The sequence below is a fragment of the Balaenoptera physalus genome (genome assembly GCF_965194825.1).
Source record: "Balaenoptera physalus genome assembly, chromosome: 14".
In the NCBI taxonomy this organism is placed as follows: Eukaryota; Metazoa; Chordata; class Mammalia; order Artiodactyla; family Balaenopteridae; genus Balaenoptera; species Balaenoptera physalus.
In genome coordinates this window covers 49,604,568-49,627,590 of record NC_138893.1, presented here as the reverse complement: position 1 = coordinate 49,627,590, position 23,023 = coordinate 49,604,568, and the positions used below count along the sequence as shown (strand labels likewise).

Genomic DNA, 23,023 nt, shown 5'->3' with positions numbered 1-23,023 from the left:
AAGAATGAAGTTGAACCACTATCACATACAGTACACAAAAATTAACTCAAAATGGGACTTCCCTGGTTGGTCCCGTGGTTAAGACTCTGTGCTTCAAATGCAGGGTGCATGGGTTCGATCTCTGGTTGGGGAATTAGGATCCCACATGCCATGTGGTGTGGCAAAAAAAAAAACAACTCAAAATGGAACACAGATTTAATGTAAGATCTAAAAACTATAAAATTTTTAGAAGAACACATGAGAGTAAATCTTCATGAACTTGGATTAGGCAATGATTTCTTAGGATACCAAAAGCACAAGCTGACAAAAGAAAAAGTAGGTCAAGTTTAAAAACTTTTGTGCTGCAAATGATACCATCAAGAAAGTGAAAAGATTGACTTCCCTGGTGGTGCAGTGGTTAAGAATCTGCCTGCCAATGCAGGGGACACGGGTTCGAGCCCTGGTCCAGGAAGATCCCACGTGCCGCAGAGCAACTAAGCCCGTGCACCACAACTACTGAGCCTGCGCTCTAGAGCCCTCGAGCCACAACTACTGAAGCCCGCGAGCCACAACTTCGGAAGCCTGCACGCCTAGAGCCCGTGCTCCGCAACAAGAGAAGCCACCGCAATGAGAAGCCCACGCACTGCAATGAAGAGTAGTCCCCGCTCGCAGCAACTAGAGAAAGCCTGCGTGCAGCAACAAAGACCTAATGCAGCCAAAAATAAAGAAAGAAAGAAATTTAAAAAAAAAAGTAAGTGAAGACAACCCACAGAATGGGAGAAAATATTTGCAAATCATGTACCTGATGAGAAACCCAGTGAGATACCACTTCACATCCACTAAGATAGCAATAACCAAAAGAGAGTTATCAACTGTTGGTAAGGATAGGAAGAAATTAGAACTCTCATACACTGCTGGTAGGATTGTAAAATGGTACAGCTACTTTGGAAAGTGGTTTGGCAGTGCCTCAAATGTTAATACACAGAGTTACCCTATGACCCAGAAATTCTACTCCTACGTACTTGCCCAAAAGAATGAACACATTATGTTTACACAAAAACTTGTACACAAATGTTCATAGCAGCATTATTCATAATAGCCAAAAAGTAGAAACAACCCAAATGTCCATTACCTGAAGAATGGGTAAATAAAATGTGGTAGAGCTACAGCAGAATATTATTCACCCATAAAAAGGAATGAAGTACTGATAAATGCTACAATATGAATGAACCTTGAAAATATTACATTACGTAAAAGAAGCCAGACACAAAAGGCCACACATTGTACCATTCCATTTATAGGAAAAGTTCAGAAAAGGCAAATTTGTAGAGATAGAAAATAAATTAGGGACTTCCTTGGTAGTCCAGTGGTAAAGACTCCGCCTTCCAATGCAGGGGATGCAGGTTCAATCCCTGGTCAGGGAACTAAGATCCCACATGCCGTGGGGCAACTACTGAGCTCGTGCGCCTCAACTACAGAGGCTGTGTGCTGCAAACTACAGAGTCCACGCGCTCTGGAACCCGCGAGCCACAACTAGAGAGCCCACGTTCCCTGGAGCCTGCACGCCACAGCTAGAGAAGAGAAAACCCACACACCACAACTAGAGAGAAGCCCACGTGCCGCAACAAAGAGCCTGCAAGCCTCAACGAAGATCCTGCACACGGCAACTAAGACCCGATGCAGCCAAAAAAAAAAGAAAAAAAAAATGTTGGGGGTGCACTGGTGGGGGAGAAATAAGGTTTTCCTATTCTCAACACCGTTGACCACTTTTTTTTTTTTTTTTGAGAAACGGCTGGAGCTGCCCACATTACCCAGAGACAGCCATCCATCCAAGACTAAGAAGAGGTTTTAAAGAAATAAGGCCCGGGATTGCCTGGTGGCACAGTGGTTGAGAATCTGCCTGCCAATGCAGGGGACACGGGTTCGAACCCTGGTCTGGGAAGATCCCACATGCCGCGGAGCAACTAGGCCCGTGGGCCACAACTACTGAGCCTGCGCGTCTGGAGCCTGTGCTCCACAACAAGAGAGGCCGCAATAGTGAGAGGCCTGTGCACCGCGATGAAGAGTGGCCCCCCCTTGCCACAACTAGAGAAAGCCCGCGCACAGAAACGAAGACCCAATACAGCCATAAATAAATAAATAAACAAATAAATTTTAAAAAAAGAAAAAAAGAAAAAAAAAAGTAAGGCCCAAGGAAAGGGAAGGAGTCTGGAGGTAGAACTTAGTGGGGAATGGGAATATAATTTCTTAACAAACCTCCAGCTTTCCTCAAACTGGAACTAAATACTCCATGAAAGCAGGGACCAAATTTATTTTGCTCACCAATATATTCCCAAGCCTTTAGTAAAACTGAATAAATGAATAAATGAAAGTCTAAGAAGGTTTTTGTCCAGTCTTACTACAAGTAAGGAGGTCCGTGATCACCAGCTATTCTCCAGAAGTATGAAAATAACAATAAAAATGTTTTATCCCCATCCCAGAAGAAAAGGTGTCTCAGACATGAACAGCTGTCCCCCAAAGAAGGAACAAAAGTTGTCACTGAAGACAGTAAAGCTTTCTCTTCCTTTCAAGTCATACCAGGAGGCTAGGGAAAAGCTTTCTGGCATTTCTTATAAAAGTAATCCAGTATCTTCTAAAAGTAAGCCTGAATTTTTGTTTGTTTATTTGGGGGTAGGGGGTGGAAGAAGAGTGAGGGAGTATGTTATACTCTGGTACTGGGTCTCCTAATGCTGCTGAACTGGAAAGTCCCAAAAAGGAAAAGGAATAAGAAACAGACAATGTCACAGAAAGGGAAATTGCTAAAGTCAGCCACAGTAAGGGATGGCTTTGCACCCAAAGCACCTTTAAGGGCAAGAATCTGGGCCACCCTCCAATGCAACTGTCAACTTCTGACTGCTGAAGACAGGGGTCACTTACATAAACTGAAGCAAAATGAAGTGGACAGATGGAACAGCAAGGCTGAGCTACAAACTGGCTGAGGATTTCTTGGTCCATTTTTAACTTATTCTCTCTGACTCATGACTCTGCAAAGCAGCTTTCTTTCCCCCAGGGCTGGGTGGATGCTGGCTGAGACACAGTTAATGCCCAACTTACCCAGGAAATGCATGGAAATGTTACTAGGCAATGTAGCTTAAGAGAAAATGTGGATTCTTCCTCACATCCAATGTGAATCTAAAGCAAATCCTCCTAGGATGCAATTTCTCACAATCCCAGCTATCTCCCACAGATAGAAACCTTTAAGGGTCTTTTATAAAACAACAAATAAATAATAGTTTCATCCAGAAGCTTAGAACATGGTGATTGTTTCCTTACTGAGACATTTGAAGAAAACTGACTGTCTCTAAAAGCTGCTATGTAAATCCTTCAGGCATAAAGGAGAACAACAGGCAAGGGTTGTTTACAGGCAAAGTTTCTATAAGCTCTGATTCCAAGGAAGGAGGAAACAACTGGTATACTCAACATGGTACATACTAGGAAGATACCTAAAAGTTTCACCCTAAAATTATTCCTATAAGGCTACCAGATTTACATTAAAGAGTCTGATTATGGGTGAAAATATGAAGCCTGATAAAAATACATTTGGATTTCAAGCCCAGCCTCATAAGAGCTATAGTCCTGCATTCTCAAATACTTGCTTAAACATGTACACCTGGATGTCATGTTTTTGCTTACATGGTTTTCTTCACATGGAATGCTATTTTTCTTTATCACTAAAAAGCCAAAGCCTTATTTTTCCTTTTGGAAAGCCCAGTTAAAGCACCATTGTTTCCCTGAACATGATGTATATAATGTAAAAGGCAAGGCCTTAGAGGCATTAGACCTGAGTTAAAATCCTGATTCCCCCATTTCTAGGCTGCATGACCTTGGGCAAGACATCAACCTCTCTGAGTACCAGAGAGGTATTCTTCATCTGGTTGGGTTTCCTTTCCAAAGCTTTCCTTTGTGTTTTCCTATATAACCATAACTTGCCCTAAAGGAAACTTTCCCCCCTCAAGCATCTTCCCTTTTCCTAGACCCAAAAGAGCAGTCCAGTGATCTACACTACAGAGCATATTCCCAGATATCTGGAATTAAAGACAAGAAAACCAGGAGAATTCCCTGGCGGTCCAATAGTTAGGACTCCACGCTTCCACTGCAGGACTGCAGGGGATACGGATTCAAACCCTACTCAGGGAACTAAGATCCCTCGTGCAATGCGGCACGGCCAAAAAAAAAAAAGACAAGAAAACCATCATATTCATAACTGCTTCAACTTGGGAAACCTTCAAACATACAGGTTACAAGACTGGCCTCTGAGAAAGGGTGAAGGTATGACTGAGTGGTATGTGGCAGTGATTAAAATGGTCCACCTGAGGTTGAGTTATTTAACTTTTTATTTATTTTAATGGTTCATAAACTCTTTTCTTTTATAAATTTATTTATTTATTTATTTATTTTTGGCTGCACTGGGTCTTCATTGCTGCACGTGGGCTTTCTCTAGTTGCGGCGAGCTGCGGCTACTCTTTGTTGCGGTGCGCGGGCTTCTCATTGCGGTGGCTTCTCTTGTTGCGGAGCACAGGCTCTAGGCACACGGGCTTCAGTAGTTGTGGCTCGCGGGCTCTAGAGCGCAGACTCAGTAGTTGTGGTGCACGGGCTTAGTTGCTCCCCGGCATGCGGGATCATCCTGGACCAGGGCTCTAACCCGTGTCCCCTGCACTGGCAGGCGGATTCTTAACCACTGGCCACCAGGGAAGTCCACCTTATTTAACTTTAAACTAACATTTCTTTTCACCTTCAGAATTGCCTCATATATTCCCATTTCATGCAGTAATAAGCTTCCCTCTTCATGAAGTCAATGAATCTTCAGCCCATCCAATTCAACAGCAACCAAAAAAGCAATTTCCCTTGATGCTTTTTAACAGCAGTGTATTACAAGCCTCAGAGACTCTGCTGATTAACATTAAACAAAATGAAACCTCAAATAAGAATACCTTTTAACCTTTTCACTTTGACACTATCTAGTCAAAACTTCAGCAAGTGACCTGTTAGGGTTTTCCTCCAACTTATCCCTTAGGTACTAGGTTTTAACCCTTTCAGGCCAATTATCCCCTTCCCTATACTGCTGTTCCTGTGGCCATTCTTTTCAGGACCAGAGACACAAAAATGGACCCTTACTATAGAAGGCATTTTGACAACCATCAGGAAGGATGAGCTACTGGCCAATGCCTCTAGTTGCTTGCTTTATTCAATGATCCAAGTCTGTAAATTGGCCAAGAGAACTTGATTTATTTGTATACATAAATTTATTGATTGAAGGAAATGGAATAGAGAATGCCTCATACTACACCATAGTAACCCTCAGGTTTTAAATTAGAGAATGATTTAAGTCAGTATTCCTCTTGATTTCTAGGTGAGAAACACATGTGTCACACTAGGTAACTTATACCTACTGGACAATATTTTTCCAGTATCTGCATTGGACAAATGAAAGTTCACAATTCATTAACTGGAGGGAAAGAGGAGTTAATGTGTATGAAACGTACATGGCCTGAGGGGCAGTGGCCTCATTTTCTGAAGCTGTGCATGGCTACACATTTTGGCAGTTTGAGCTTTCTACCTTGATGCATGATTTTGCCCAAAGTAGGTTTCCACCTCATCACCTGCTAGAAATTAAGCAATTGGTTATAGCTACTTTGCTTGAAAACTGAGCTAATTTCTAGTTACTGTGGCCCCAAACCATAGATTTAAGCCAAGTAAGATGCCATGGGCTTTATGCTTTGGCTAAATTATCTCTTCCAGCACTGCCATGAGACAGAAACAGAATTCCTTCCTGCTTTAGATACTGGCCTGACATTGTTTCACTGTTTCCATAATCACAATGAATGTAAATGGAGAAGAATGAACCACAGGAGATAAAGGAACCACGGAAGTCAAATGGACCATCTACATTTCCATAAAAGACATCACTTAATCCACGCCCCTTAGAAATGCCTGCTTTTTATCAAAGCTTTCTCTCAGTAAATGAACAGAGGCCCCAAAACTTTCCTAGGACAAAACACCTACAAGATTAGCCTACCTCTGCTCAGATCCCCTTACTCTGTCTCTAGTGGCAGGCCAGGAGTTGCTGGCAGAGTTCCTGGAGTTATAGAATGCAAACCTTTGACAGCCTTTGCAATTAGTAGTATAGCCCTGGATTTCCTGTCTCCAGAAGCAAGGTCCCTCTACACTCTCAGAAACTAGTGAATATAAAGGAACAAAATGGGCCATGTAAAAATGTCTAATAGATTTTCTGCCCTACTCAGGATACAAGAAAATCCTAATACATACCTGGGAGGACTTCTGAGGCAGTGGAGATCAGCTCAAAACCCCAAGAAGTGATCTACTTTTAATTAATGGTGAACATTCCAATCCCTTGAATGTGACCTGAGAACTTTAAAGAAAAAAAACTGACATGCACCAAAAACTGGAAGTATTTTAATTATACCTCATTCCCATTTGTGCAATTAATCAATTTATTATAAGGAATTTATAACTTTTGAGCATGGGGGGGCAGGATGGCCAAAAAAATAGTAACTGACTAACTTAGGCTTCTTTTCCTATCACTTCAAAAATAGAAGGAAATTAATTTAATGGATCACATGCTAGACTGGGGAGAGAGGGGAATATTCTGTGGATCCCATACTAGTTAGAGAAGAAGATGCATATGGATTCCAAACTAAATGAGAAGAGATGTGCATACACATCAATGGTGGAGAGGGAAGAATGGGGATCTCATGTGGATAAAAACGGAAGAAGGCTGTCAAGATTTCTGAGTTGGTCCAGTGTGGGCCATATAGACACCATGCTAGAAAGGAGTGGTCCTGATGTTCACGTATAGGAGTGAGAGGATACTGGCCATATGGATCACATACTGGTTTTCAAGTACTCCAAGTAAAGAATGAAATTAAAAGATATGAAAAGGGGTTTATGCTCCATCCCAGGGGGATCTTTTAGAACTCCTCAGGAAAGGCAATCAGCGACTCTGCCAAAGTAATTAAGCAGGCGAACATTTACCGTAAGCCCACATCAGTTAAGTGAACAGAGATGAATCTTATTACAGTGTATTGTCAGCTCTGAGCCTGCAGGTGCTAACCACTGAGATGCAGCGTTACTTGGCCCTGACTGCTCGCCCACCCACTGTGACGGAGAGCTTTGCCTTTCTTGTCAGCTCTGAAAAAGCAAGCTGCTTTCACCTGCTCTGTCCGTGCTCTGTTGCCTTCAGAGAAGCCCTAGCACAAGTGATTTACCGTAAGAAGACTGGGTGTAAATAGTAGGGGCAGGTGGTAGGGCTGGCTAGAGAAAGGAGCCTTGAGAGGTAGAAAGGATGGGTGTCTGAGAAAAAGCAGGGGAGCTGGGTAGTAAAGTAAGGAGAATAGGAGAGTTTAATAAATCAAGAAGTAAATGAAGAATAAATAAGCTGTTCAATGTTTTGAACCATTCTGCTTAGGTGAAGTTGATGGTATCTCTCACTGAAAAGGGGAAAAGTTAAAACTTTGTTGCAATATACTTTCTCCACAGGAAAAGAAATATTACTGAGGTATATTGTTTTTTCAATATTAATAGCAGTCTCAATATCAGCATTATTAATAAGTTAGCTCCAAAGCTATTTTTCTCAACAACCTAATCACTATCTATTATTGAACAAAATCCACTGTTTGCTAAAGGAAATGGGTATTTATCAATCATCCTAAGATTTACAAATGGTACCTAATGTACCTTTGGCCCTATTTTTTTCTGCAAAGAATTATAAGAGTCAAAATAAAAGCCTCAAATTCACTAAATGGCAGCCTACTAAGTCAGAGACCCAGAGAGCATCTATTCAACAGAAACCCTTACAAGAGGAAGGCTGTAAGAGTCCCTGCGGGGACAAATTAAAAAATCATATAACACATTAAAAAAACTCATCAGAGGCCATGTGGTTATCACTCAGAGGAGTAGTTAAGAGTAGACAGGCAAGTAGGTAAGGCCCGTGTGTTTAGAAACCAATGAATTTCTAACTCATTATAGAGAGGAGATCCCAGAGACATTGCTGGGAGACAGACATGACCAACCTATTGAGGAAATGACATGGAATGGGTTTGTGACCGAAATTGATGGAGGTCTCACAGCACATGCAGGCCCTCACGTATTTGAGCTTCTCTCTAGGCCTAGAACAAGTGCAAACAAAGAGCTGTGGTAAAAATGATTTACAGCCTTACTTTCTACCATACCTCTTTGTTTGCAACAGGGCCTGCAGTTTCCTTACATTCAAAGGCAGTGGGAGGTGGGAAAAGGAGAGGAGACTAGATCACTACTACTCAGAACCAAGCAGCGCTGCCCAGGAGAGGACTTAATGGGAGGATAAATTTGAGGCCTGATTCTTTGACAGCACCTCCAATAATAGCTAGTAAACCAGGGGGTAAGAGCCAGCTCCACACATTCATCATAATAGTGCAACAAGATGAAGGTCTTTGGGGGAGAGTCTATGAAATTCGGAGTAAGAAAATGAAGCCCATGTGGAGGGTGAGGCAGTTGGCTCTGGCAGACTGCCTCTACGGGAGGCTGGGTATAATTGTTTTATGCTCAAGAAGAAGTTATTAGCTGCTTTCTCTCCAATATACCAGAAATAATGGTAAGTTTTTCTCCTCCTGAAAAGGTGATGCTACGAAAAGGAGAGATTTAGTTTTAAAGTGATTACAGGACTTTGTTTATCCTGTATGCACCATTTTAGAAAGAGAGAAATTCTGTATCTTCTCCCCCTCCCTTACTCTGCAAATTGACTGCTTTCTCACATAGTGAAGGAACACTCTGTCCCTATAAGAAAGTCCTATGGTATCTGAAGCTAAGGGTTTGATAGCACAGCCCATGACTCGACAGTTCAGTCTGTCTGACAAACACCTGAATACCTACTAGGCAATGGGGGAGGTGAATGAAATTTGATCCCAGGTAGCAAGGAACTTACAGATTAGTGGAAGAGACACATACCACAGACAGACAATCTCATTATGATGTTGTAAGGGCTAGACTGACAAAGAGTAGACCAAAGGTACCATGAGCACACAGAGGAGGGGTATTAGCCCAACCTGGGAACTTGGGAAAGGCATTCTAAAGGAGATGGTGCTTGACCAGAGTACTGAAATATGAGTTAATTTAATCAGGCAAGGAAAGATAAGAATGTCTTGACACATTTTCTTATAGGGATGGAGACTATTACCCAATTTTTACTAAGTCAGGCTAAAGAAACCTTACTAGATAAATTAAATTAAGGTTAATGCAACTAAAAAAAAAAAATAGCCATCCAAGTTTTCCCAATAAACCAAAGAGAAGAGTTATAGCTTCCTTTCCCAGGATCTTGTTTTGAATCTCTTCCAGCTAAGGGGTAGCAGGAAACCTTAGTGAAAGCCTTGAGACCTTTGCCTGCGGGGGTCCTGTTTGCATCTTTTTGCTCAGTGCTGACTCAAAGATGCTCATGGCAAGCAAGTTCTGTACCTCCTCTCACCTAAACTAAACATAAACACAAAGCAACTATCAAAGTTGAAGTCAGGTCTTTCAGTCTCATATGGGAGTGGATGAATCTCAGCTGTGCTGTGCCCGCCCTCTACAGTGTGTCAGTCTCCAGCTGGTGATGCAGCTGCTTGCTTCACTTAAAGCCAGACTGAAGCCTCTAGACTCTGGTCTCCACCAAACCACACTGAAGAGACTAAATGGCTCTGCTTTGCAGCTGCCTGTTAATTGTAACTGTTTCCTTGGTTCCCTTTCGGCTTATAAGACAATATACATTTGGGAAGGTCCTCAGTAGGAAGCACACAAGAGAACCTTTAACCTCACAAAGGGCCTGAAAAAAACACCTTACTGCCAAGAGCAGTAAGGCATCCAAACAGCTATAACATTAGCATGTGAAACACATTCAGAATCACAGATTCCTTCAGCAGGGCCTCTAGCTTACATAAATGACAGCAGCCCATCACTCAGCCAATGAGAGGGTTTTTTAAGGAATCCTTAAAATCAACCTTAAAATTCAGTGAATCTGCAAGATAAAAATAGCATTAATTACCCTGACTTGTTACTTAACAAAAGGGAAGAAAGACAATGTATAATGCTATCAGTAATTCACTTTAAAGTGGCTTTAGTTGTCTCAAAGCCCCATTTCAGCTAAATAAAACCTTTTGGCTGTCCTCTTGTTACCCTGGAGGGAATCAGAAGTTAGTAAATTCTACTGTGTTGGGATAAATAACTCACCTCATCATTGAGAAAGGTGGACTCTGCTAACAATTCCAAAGTGTACTTCCTGGCTGTACTAGGTTAACCCAGAAGCTGCCAAGACTGTTGTCTATTAAGATCTGAAGCAGACTTTTATAATGGGGCTCCACAGACACATTTGGGAAGTACTATGGGTGGGGGGGCTTCCTACAAGGACTTCTTAGGCATCTCAATATCCACTTCCCTAGCTTTTTAGGACCTCAGGTCAGCTGATGATTCTAGAAGACAATGGTAGCAGTATAAAGCCTTGGAACCATTCATTCCAGTCATCTATTCATGCACCCAACAAACATTTGTTGTACCATACTGCACTGTGGTAGGGGCAGAGATTCCAGAAGTAAAACAAACAAACAGTCTCTGTCCTTAGAAGCTCACCATCTAGTGACGGACAGACATGTAAACAACTATACCTCAATGTGATAAGTGCTCTAAGAGAGAAACATACAAAGTCCTATGGCAATGTACAAAGTCCTATGGCATTTGGCCTCAAAGAATCCAGTAAGCTTTAAAGAAAGGTGACATCTGAGCTAGATTTTGAAGCATTAAATAAGATTTTGCTAGGTGAAAAGAACAGGAAGACATTCTAGGTAATCAGCATGTGCAAGGCACAGAGGTTTGAAATTTGATACTCTGTGGCCATGTCTAATTCAGCCAGATCTTAGGATAGATGGAAGAGTGGTAGCAAATAAGGCTAGAAAGATGTCATTTGAAGAAATTTGGACATTATCCTATCCCTATCAATGATGGGGAATCACACAAGGTTTAAAATCTGATGATTTTTCTAATGAAATATTTTAGACATAGAAAAGAATGCAGAAAAGAATATACTGAATGTTTGTTTACCCAATATCCAACTTAACAAAGTGTTACAAATACCTTTCAAACTCTCCATGTACCTCTTCTGGATTGCGTATCTGTCTCTTCCCAGAAGTAAACACTCTCCTGATTTCAGCACTTATCATCCCTATACACAGCTTTATTCTTTTACTAAATATGGGTATGTCTCTAAATGGTTTTTGTTTTTAATATGTGCATATTACCTTATATTCTGCAACTTTTTTATTCCGTATTATATTTGTGAGATTTCTATAGATTTGTGTAGTTCTAATCCATTTTCAGTGTTATATAATATTCTAGTGTGTAAATATATCACAATCCATTCTGTTGCCTGAAATGTAGGTGGTTTCCAATTTTCTTGGTATTAAAAACAATAAAAAACAATACTTAACAGACGTTCTTTTTTCTTTTTTTGGCCGCACTGCACAGCACGTGGGATCTTAGTTCCCCAACCAGGAATCGCATCCGTGCTCTCTGCACTGGAAGCGCCAAGTGTTAACCACTGGACCTCTAGAGAAGTCCCAACACGTGTTCTTATTTATATATCCTTGTGATCATTTGGGAAAGTTTCTCAAAGATATATACCAAGGAATGAAATTACCATATTGTAAGGTTTGGGCAACTTGGACTTTACTAGATATTGCCAAACTGCCCTCAAACATGGTACCAACATACTCCCATCAGCAGTGTTGATGACCTGCACTTCTGAAATTCAACTCCAGTGACTGAATAAATGTGAGAGGTTATGAGGCCTTGAATTGAAATGGTAGTTGTAGAAATGGAGACTTTACCTGAGAAATATTGGGTTGGCCAAAAAGTTCGTTCGGGTTTTTGTACCATTGTACAAAAACCCGAACGAACTTTTTGGCCAACCCAATATTTAGGAGGTAAAGCTTAAAGAACCTACTGACTGATTGGGTAAAGGAGAGAGATGACTCTAAAGCAACCTTGAGATTTCTGCTTTAGGCAACTGAACAGACGATGATACCACTGAGATAGTAAACACAGGGGGATATGGTTCTTAAATTGGTATATTCAATAAGGCATATTCTTTGGAATGTCAAGTTTGAAGTACTTGTGGGACCTCTAGGTAGGGTATGAAGTTCAAGAGGCAAGACCAGGCTGGTAGTAAAAACTGTAAAACTTGTTCACCTAGGTAGCTACAAAGAATCAGATACTCAGGCTCAAAACAGTTAAGAAAATAAAGAGAACACCACTTTCTACTAGTCAACACTAGTTTCTCATTCCAGAAAAAAAAAAGTCAGTTATATGCCCCATGATACAAGGTAGGTACCCTCCCCTTAAACTAACTCTATATCTGACTTTCCACCTGTTTAGACTAAAACCTTCGGCCTAAGGTAGAACAAGCAGGGATGAAAGATGACAGCTTCATAACACTAGACCTCAAAGAGCTACTACCAAGCTGTGCTTTAAATGTTATTACCAAAGGGGAGACAACCTGACATCCTGTTTGACAATGGAAACAAGCCTTAGCTCCTTTGAGTGTATCCTACTCAGGTACCCTTAAACATTTCTATAATTTGCTGTGTTTTGAACTCCTTGCTCTTCCAGATACATGGAAAGGTGCTTTTTAAGCAAGAAGGAAGTATTTATTGAGAAACTGATGAATACTTCTTCATTCTCTACCTAATTTCAACAAAGTGTGAAAAGAAGCTCAGGAAATGGGGTAATAGTTGTAATCCAGAAGTTTCATCCTAGTGGGATATAGGAACAGTTGGGAATCTAAGGTACCACCGGTGTCAGGCCTGTTTTTCAGTGGTAACTGACCTAAGAAAAAATGCAGGGTTAAGAACCCAGAATTATATTCTAATAAAACAATGTGTTGGTCTCTTTATTTTTAGAAAGAAAGTAGAGATATCTAGTGCCTATAGAAACCAGGCTAAAACACCACACTTCAAACCCTAAGGTGAGTAAGGAGTCAACTTACTCCTGCCCTACAGTGTGAGGATGGGTGTTAATCAACCTATCATGTCTAATTTTCTAGATCTCTTCTGTTGCCACTAGCCATATGTGGCTACTGACCACTTGAAACTTAGTTAGTGCAACCGAGGAACTGAATTTTTATTTTAATTAATTTAAACTAAAAAAACTAAAGCAGTGTAAAATATTATTCCATTAGATACAACGTTGTTTTAGAAGGACTTCATTTCATTTTTATCACTGTATGGCATAAGGTATTACTGCTCTATTACAGTGTACGTCGGGCATGTGTGTCGTTTCTAGTACTACCCATAAACACATCACCAATCTAGCTGATACCAATGGATTGATTCAGTTCAAATGACTTTCTATGTACGGATTTAACAATGCAGTTTATTTTTTAAATATTTTATGCAGACAGCATGAGTCACAGCAGGGTTTCTTAACCTCAGCACTACTGACATTTTGGGTTAGATAATCTGTTGTGGGAGGCTCTCCTGGGTTTAGCAGCATCCCTAGTCTCTATTTACTAGATGCCGTAGCACTCCCCCACCCCCCACAAGTCGTGATGACCAAAACATACCAAATGTCCCCTGGGGGGCAAAATCGCATCACTTGAGAACTACTGAGTTACAGTAATACCTACACACATCAGAATTGGTAATTAGAGTAGAATATCCATCAGCTTTTAATGATAGTCAAATTATGTTTCTAGTTTTAAAATGTAAATATAAACAGATTTTTAAGTTCAAAATGAAGGCATACCACGGACGCATTATTGAGAGATTCGCAGAGATGCAAATAATAGTACTACTTCAGAACAGCAAAGAAAAAGACTGGAAGAAGGTATGTTGTAAGTTTCATAATGAATGGCAACTGCACTTTGCTTCAGCAAGGTGAAACAAAAAGGCTTCGTTGTGTAAACAACTTTTCAAGATAATAAATACTACTAACAAATGTCAGCAAATATAAAGTAAATACGAAGTTTATTCCTAACATTAAAACATTAAAAATGACTCAACAAAACAGGTTGTCTGAAATCAGAATTAAATGTCCAAAAAAAATTTCAATGATTTTTAACAGGGTCTGAGCCTGCATCTCTGGCTACTATACCATTTTTTTTTTTTTTTTAAACTTTGGGTTTATTTATTTATTTATTTATTTATGGCTGTGTTGGGTCTTCGTTTCTGTGCGAGGGCTTTCTCTAGTTGCGGCAAGTGGGGGCCACTCTTCACCGCGGTGCGCGGGCCTCTCATTACCGCGGCCTCTCTTGTTGCTGAGCACAGGCTCCAGACACGCAGGCTCAGTAATTGTGGCTCACGGGCCTAGTTGCTCCGCGGCATGTAGGCTCTTCCCAGACCAGGGCTCGAACCCATGTCCCCTGCACTGACAGGCAGATTCTCAACCACTGCGCCACCAGGGAAGCCCCCATTTTTTTTTTTTTAAATGGTTATCAGGGTATTTTTTTTTTAATATTTATTTATTTGGCTGCGCCGGGTGTTAGTTGCGGCATGCATGCGGGATCTAGGCCCTCTGCTTGGGAGCACAGAGTCTTAACCACTGGACCACCAGGGAAGTCCCTACTATACCATTTTTTTGATGGAGATATGGTAAAAGAAATTATTATTTCACTTATGGACAGTTTATCAGACAATTATGAGGAAAAAAACCCTACCTTATAAAAAGTGAAAGATCTTCAATTAAACCACTAAACAATTGCCTAAAGAATATGACATTTCTAACGATACCAAAAATCAATTGATTCAGGGCTTCCCTGGTGGCGCAGTGGTTAAGAATCTGCCTGCCAATGCAAGGGACACGGGTTCGAGCCCTGGCCGGGGAAGATCCCACATGCTGCAGACCAACTAAGCCCGTGTGCCACAACTACTGAGCCTGAGCTCTAGAGCCCGCAAGCCACAACTACTGAGCCCACGTGCCACAACTACTGAAGCCTGCGCACCTAGAGCCCGTGCTCCGCAACAAGAGAAGCCACCGCAATGAGAAGCCCGTGCACCACAACGAAGAATAGCCCCCGCTCACTGCAATGAGCGAAAGCCCACGCACAGCAACGAACACCCAACACAGCCAAAAATAAATACATAAATAAATTAATTAATTTAAAAAATCAATTGATTCAAAACGTTTTAAATCACTTTTCTCTAGATTTTAGATGACACTACACAATTAATAAATACTTTGGGTACATTTTGTCTCAAGTAACTTCCAAATATGTAAAAAATTTTGTCAATTCGCAGCCCAAATCTCTGAACTTGTGGCATAAATATTTTTTAATCTTCTACATCTGTCAATAAGGAATTTGACTAGAATTTTTTAAAAATTCCAGCACACAAATGGTGCTCACGCTATGTTAGGTCGAAAGTCCAGATTTATTGGCATTTTATTTATTTTTATTTTTTTGGCCCTGCCGCACAGCTGGATCACAGTTCCCTGAGCAGGGATTGAACCCGGGTCCTCAGCAGTGAAAGCGTGGAGTCCTAACCACTGGACCTCCAGGGAATTCCTTACAGGAATTTTAAAACAAGACTGAAGTTTTCCCCTTCTGCTTCATCCTTCATGGTACATGTTAAAAATATTTGTCCATAGTTTTCTGAAGCAGACTCTGTATCATGGATATAGTTGTTAAAATAATTTAGTACATACCTGCAAAAGCTATGAACATTGCAAGTTTATGGAACAGTTAAGAGAATTAGAAGACAATGAATTTAATGATCCTGAGTTCTTTGCCAATGCTCACTGGTTGAGTTGTGGCGAGGTTTACAAAAGACTTACTATACTGTTAATTTCAACTCAAGATGTTCTTGAAACAAAAGGAATGCCTGTCAAATATTCAATAATAAAAAACATTTTTAAATTAAAGAGTTAAATTTGAAGCTCCAAGGAAAGGGAAAGCTTATTTTGTGACCTATCTGGCCAGGTATTTATGTTGACATTGAAACTTTTCATAATATCAATGATAATTAACACATTTTTCTAGTGTGAATCAAAATATGGAAAATTTTAATTGTAATTGACAGCACTAGCTAATTGCAAAAACTACAAGAAATTTTTGAAAACATTTTTTCGATATGGATAAAGTTTTAGTTACCTTAACAATTTATGCCGTACCTTTTTTTTTTTTTTAATTTTTATCTATTTATTTATTTATTATTTATGGCTGTGTTGGGTCTTCATTTCTGTGCGAGGGCTTTCTCTAGTTGCGGCAAGTGGGGGCCACTCTTCATCGCGGTGCGCGGACCTCTCATTATCGCGGCCTCTCTTGTTGCGGAGCACAGGCTCCAGACGCACATGCTCAGTAATTGGGGCTCACGGGCCTAGTTGCTCCGCGGCATGTGGGATCTTCCCAGACCAGGGCTCGAATTCGTGTCCTCTGCATTGGCAGGCAGATTCTCAACCACTGCGCCACCAGGGAAGCCCTAGGCCGTACCTTTTTGAATTTGGTGTTAAGACAAGAGTTTAGTGAATTACCTTAACCTGGACAGATGTAGCTTTGAAGTCAAATGAATTCTAAAAACGATGAACCAGTTTTATCAATGTGAATGCAAACATTAAAGAGGAATGATATTTAGGTATGCAATTCAGTTACTGGAAAACTTTTAAGTATGTTTGGAACAACTTGGGTATATAACTCTACTTTTTCAATTGTAAATTTTATGAAATCTAAATATAGATCAAACATTTACAATGAAAATATATCATCTGAATTGAGTTGTGCTGTAAGTATAAAATAGCCACCTGACTTCAAAGATTTTATAAAATATATTAAGAATATAAAATATCTCAATAATTTTTATATTGATTAGATGTTAGAATGATAATATTTTGGGTACATGTGGGTAAATAACATATTATTAAAATTAATTTCACCTGTTTGAAAATAAAGTTGTATGTGGCTGATAATATACTTATATTGGACCATGCTGTCTAGAACTTGTTGCAAATGTTTCCCCTCTTACTTGTCCACCTGCTCTTCCCATGGTCTACACTTCAACATAAGAAACAGTACAATGATGGGGCCCTAGTAAGTTAAATACACTAAAGGTTGAAATAGTCTTAAAAGTATCTAGGTCTTTGGTTAATAAATGCTGTATTTGACTGACTGTTACTGGCACTAGCAGGAAGAATTAAAAGTGGTATAGATGATCTTATTTGCAAAGCAGAAATAGAGCCAGAGATGTAGAGAACAAATGTATGGATACCAAGGTGGGGTGGGAGGAATTCGGCGATTGGGATTGACATATACACACTACTGATACTATGTATAAAATAGACAACTAATGAGAACATACTGTATAGCACAGGGAACTCTACTTAATGCACTGTGGTGACCTAAATGGGAAGGAAATCCAAAAAAGAGGGGATATATGTATATCTATAGCTGATTCATTTTGCTGTACAGTAGAAACTAACACAACATTGTAAAGCAACTACACTCCAATAAAAATTAATTAAAAAAAATAAAATAAAATAAAAAAGTGAACTGAACTTCACCTCTGGAATTTACTACCAAGGGAAAACAACCTTGCTAAACTCACTTATTCTAGTAACTTTTTGTAGAATCCATCAGGTTTTCTACTTAGACAATCATGTTGTCTACAAGTAAAGACAGTTTGTCTCCTTTTTCAATCTAGACACATTCCATTTGTTTTTCTTGCCCCACTGCACTGTCTAGAATCGCCAGCACAATGCTGAATAGAGGTGGGGCAGACATCCCCACTTTGTTCCTGATCTTAGAGGAAAAGCATTCAGTCTTTCACTGTTAAGTATGATAGTTAAAGGTTTTAATAGATGCCCTTTATCGGGTAGAGGAAGCTCTTCTATTCGTATTATGCTGAGATTTTTAAATCAATAGATGTCAAATTTTGCATTTCCCAAATGACTGATAAACAAACAAAAACCCCAAAACAAAACATACTTCCACATGTACACATTATCTCTGGAAGGATATCCAAGATATGGCGCAGGGAGGGGGTAGTTCTTGATCTAGGAGAAAGCCCTTGCTTAAAAGGTCAGACAGAAAGAAGAACATCAGTCTTGACTAAAGTCAAAGGCAATCAGACTCTAGTGGGCAAATGTACTCAACAGACCTGTCCAGTTTAGTGCTTAAAGTGGCTTCCTCTCTCCTGGAGTGACTTCCATGACTGCACAGGAGGGAGGGAACACTTCATAAACTCTCCAGAAGCAAATAATGAGTGATAAGCAGTAGTCCATCATCTCCTGGAACTTTTCAAAGGAGCTATAGTGGGAGCACAGCTATCTTGGTCACATTCTATCTTGGGTACAACGTGATTGTACCCTGGCCTTCAGATGTCCTTCCAAAGTCTTAACTGCAATCACATTCTATCCTATGGAGTCCTGCCATGTGGTACTGCTGATGCAGGTCAGGAGCTAAGGGCACAGGGTTGGTACACAGAAAATACAAAATAAGTAATTATTGACTAATTAAGAGTTAGCCAAGATGGATCTGCGTTTCCCAGTTGGATGAAGTGCCGTGCTATGTACAGTCAGTAAACTGCACATCAGATCCCTTTTGGGTGGAAGGGGCATAAAAATATAGGATCAAGGGGCTTCCCTGGTGGTGCAGTGGTTAGGAATTCACCTGCCAATGCAGGGGACAGGGGTTTGATCCCTGGTCTGGGAAGATCCCACGTGCCACATCACAACTAAGCCCGTGCACCGCAAGTACTGAGCCTGTGCTCTAGAGCCCGTGAGCCACAACTACTGAGCCCACTTGCCACAACTACTGAAGCCCGTGCACCTAGAGCTTGTGCTCCGCAACAAGAGAAGCCCGTGCAGCACAATGAAGAGTAGCCCCCACTCGCCGCAACTAGAGAAAGCCCGTGCGCAGCAACAAAGACCCAACGCAGCCAAAAATAAATAAGTTAATTATATATATATATATATATATTTATATATATATATATATAATATGATTAAGATATGATACGCTGCTGACATAAACCTTTATCTCACAGCGTTTCATTATCACCTATTTATCCAGTCAAAAATTTTAAATATCTTATAATTTCTTTCCCTGCTAAAACTTGTCATTTTTTTTTACAAAGTTAATTACATCTTTTAAATTACTACTTGCTAAACCCTGCAAGTATAGGTGAACATGCTAAGTCAGAATAAGAAAACAATAGGCCACTTGATATGTATATATGAGAAAATCCCATTTCTGATTAAATTAGTTTTAGTTCAACACTGAACAGAATGATTAGAGTTCTGCTCCAATAGCAGCCTTCATCTAGTATATCTGCATTATTTATCACACTAGGAGAAGGGACAGATTTTTATTACTAGGGATACAAATCAATGTGAGGTTTTAACAGATGGGGTCTTGGTTGGGGGCACAGCAGCCCCTTCAGGTCCAGTGCTAAAAACCATTCAGCTATAAACACTGGAAGACTCAGAGATATTTGCTTGGCAAATCACTCATGGAATCAGCATCTTGCTAAATGTAATCTGCCTGGTCTGGGCCAGAATGAGGGCCACACATCTGCTCAGGGTAGTCAGCAGTTAGCACACTAAGCTGCAGCCACAGAGCTATATTAAGTATTATTGCTGCAAGTAGTGTAATAATACTACCACCATATAATTTTCCCCCACTGGGCTATTTTTAGAGACACTGAATAGATATTGAAGAGTTTGGCATTCAGGGAAGTGCTTCAAGTTGGACATGAGAAGCAAGCACTATACACACAGTTCAGATCGCTGGAGACATAGGGGAGGGGGAGGGAAAAGGCACAGCAGCTTTCAGCAGTGATTTGGCATTAGTGGTTTACCTATCCCTGGGTCCCTGACATTCTGCAAACCTGCCTCACAAATCCATATTGTGATGAAGCTTTTTGTTCCAGTCCAAATGTTGAGAGGTAAAGAAGTTGTCTCTGAGGTTAGCTCTGGGACAGAAAATACCCTGGGCTCTATTCTGGGTCTTATAACAATTCAGTCGTGGAAGAGCCCAGACAGAACAAATATACACAGCTTTAAAACAAAAACTAAATCCACAGAACTCCAAATAATGGGATTCAATCCATAAACTGGGGAAATGATTCACTTGTCTTTGTCTGATGGCTATCAACAAGGTCCAAAAGCTCCTTAACTGTGATTTTCTTCTTAAAATAACCCTTTTATCAGTATACAGGTTTATATAATGCTGACACCTAAAGAAATCCACTGCAACTCACCCTTCCATCTCTGCTTCCACTCAAAAACAAACAAACAAACAAACCCTTGGAATTTGGAAGCAACATGAAGAAAATCCAAATTCTAGCTCCTGTTACTCAAATCAGTTTCAAAAAGTTGCCACATATAAACTACGGTAGTGATAGTCAAAAGTTTAATGTCTTACCCTTCCCTGTGAAGATCTAATTTTTTAAATTAAGGTAAAATTTGCATACAGTAAAATTTACCCTTTTAGTGTACAGTCTGTAAGTTTTGAAAAATGCATACAGTCATGTAATCAACATCACAATCAAGATACAGAACAGTTTCACCACCCCAAAATTTCCCCCATACCCCTCCTCCCAACCCCAGCCCCTGGCTGATCTAAATTCTGTCCCTATAATTTTTCCATTTCCAGACTATCATATACATCAAACCATACATTATATAGCCTTTTGAGTCCAGGTTTTTTCATACTGTGTAATGCAAGTGAATTCATCCATGTTGCTGCATGTATCAGTGACTCATTCCTTTTTATTGCTGAGTAGCATTTCATTATATGGGTGTACCACAGTTTGTTTATTCACTCATCAGTTGAGGGTCATTTGGGTTGTTTCCAGTTTTGAGAGAATGTATGGATAATGCCACTATAAACATTTATTCAAGCCAGGTTTCCATTTCACTTGGGTAAATTACTAGGAGTGGACTACTTTTGAAAATATCTGCCTGATTCTATTTATGCTATTTCTATACAGCAGATATGCATTTTCCCAGTGGAATAGCTGTGATGCTAGTTCTGTGATGCTTCTCCTCCTGGTCCATCTACATCATTTCTCTGCCCTCCTGCATATAGGAAACATCTCCAAATCAGCATCACTTACAAACTTATCATTCTGTTTACTTTCAGCCCTAGATTATTAATAAAAATGTTAAATATTCCTGACTTCCTCATCAGCACCCTGCAGCATCCTAGGAAACAACGCTCTTTCCTAAGCCACACGCACACACAATTTAACTTTACATTTGTTTAATAACACATGTTGCATCAGTAGTCTCTCCTCTATATTCTTAATCAGTTTTCAATTGAGCCAAGAATCTTCAGTATATCACCTTTAATAACTACAGGAAAACCAAAAAGAGCTTTTCCCAACTTATTCCTAGTGTACTCTCTGCAAATCACGGATACAGACAAGGACCAACAGAGAGCACTCTCAGAAAATTTGAGGTGTTACTCCCTAACACCAGCCTAAAAGCAACTCTGGGCACTGTTCCTCCTAAAACAGTGTCCTGTCCTAAAAGCAGTCTTTCAAATAAATGCTGTATTAATTAAACTAGAAGAGAAAAAAAAGTCAGCATAATTAACATACGAAGCAACAGTATGGCCTAATTAATCACCATGAAGAGCAACTGAACAAAATACTATGCATTTTTATGGAGCAGTTTAATCTGGCAAGTAATTAATCACAGAAACACTAAGCAAAACAAATGGATTTCCCTTTAAGGAAGTCACATTTATCATCTGCAATGTATCGCAAACTCTAATTTGTTATCCCAACTCAAAATTGTCCAGTAGACAATGAATTGTCAGGTTTAGTAGAACACTGATTTCTTGTAAAAACAAACAAACAAAAAAACCCAAAAAAGAACACTGAGCTTTTCAAATCAAGTTATAGTCCCTGAGCACCGAAAGAGCTGAGGGTAATGGGGCAGAGGTACATGGCAATAGGCATGGAGATCTTAACCTCAAGAGTTTTAACTTGAGGTCAGTTTAGTCAAAACCATAGATAACTGCTAAATGACTCATGAAAAGAAAACGCTTAGCATTACAAGTGACAATTATAGGTCACAGATATTACCAAAGCCCCAAAGGAAGGACCTTCAATAGCTGACAACAGAAGGAAACAGTGCTTTTGAACTTCAGAAGAAGGGTAGAGGGCATATTAATGCAGTGAAATTTAAGTCAAAGAAATCTCCTTTACTCCTTCTCTCCTCTCTCTCTTTTTTTTTTTAAACAATCAGGCCCTTATTTCTTTTTTTAAAAAATTTATTTATTTAACTTATTTATTTTTGGCTGCGTTGGGTCTTCGTTGCTACGCGCGGGCTTTCTCTAGTTGCGGCTAGCGGGGGCTACTCTTCATGGCGGTGCATGGGCTTCCCACTGCAGTGTCTTCTCTTGTTGCAGAGCATGGGCTCTAGGCGCACAGGGTTCAGTAGTTGTGGCTCGCAGGCTCTAGAGTGCAGGCTCAGTAGTTGTGGCGCATGGGCTTAGTTGCTCCATGGCATGTGGGATCTTCCCGAACCAGGGCTCGAACCCGTGTCCCCTGCATTGGCCAGCAGATTCTTAACCATTGCGGCCACCAGGGAAGTCCCCATATTTTTAAAATAGGAAATTAGTTCAGATTAAATGGGCAAAAGGAACAGATTTTAATTCATCGCTATCTGAATTCCATCTAGTAAATTACCTCATAAGAAAGATGAGATACAGTCAAAATCCTGGTAAGAAATCTTCCGCCCCCTTCTACTCAGAATGAGCTCCAACTACAGATGGCTACTCCTGCTGCCTTTTCAGAGGTGTCACCAAGATGAATGCAGGAGAGGAGAGATCAATGAGAACCAACTGTCTCTAGAGCTTCCTTGAGATTGAGAATTTTCATCATATGAAAATAGTGTCAAATAAGAGAGAAATTAATGTCCTTTGGTGTATAGGGTAGTGAAAATGCATCAGCGCACCCTGTGTTTGACATCCCACTCACATGTTACTGGTTTCACAAGAAATTACATAGAAACCAATTAGAACAAAAAACCTCATTAAACCTCTTAGAAC

The 23,023-nt window shown here is 40.2% G+C and overlaps 1 protein-coding gene and 1 long non-coding RNA gene across 10 annotated transcripts in view; both read right to left on the bottom strand.

Annotated features, from left to right (window-relative positions):
- The window catches only part of ARMH3 (armadillo like helical domain containing 3), a 190,703-nt gene that overhangs the window by 48,610 nt on the left and 119,070 nt on the right, over positions 1–23,023 (bottom strand). The gene's annotated exons all lie outside the window — the stretch shown is intronic.
- On the bottom strand, positions 10,733–18,931 carry LOC309643060. The gene is made up of 2 exons (XR_014253523.1): positions 16,460–18,931; positions 10,733–16,140 (listed from the first exon to the last, which is right to left on the bottom strand). It is a non-coding gene; the product is annotated as an uncharacterized lncRNA (long non-coding RNA).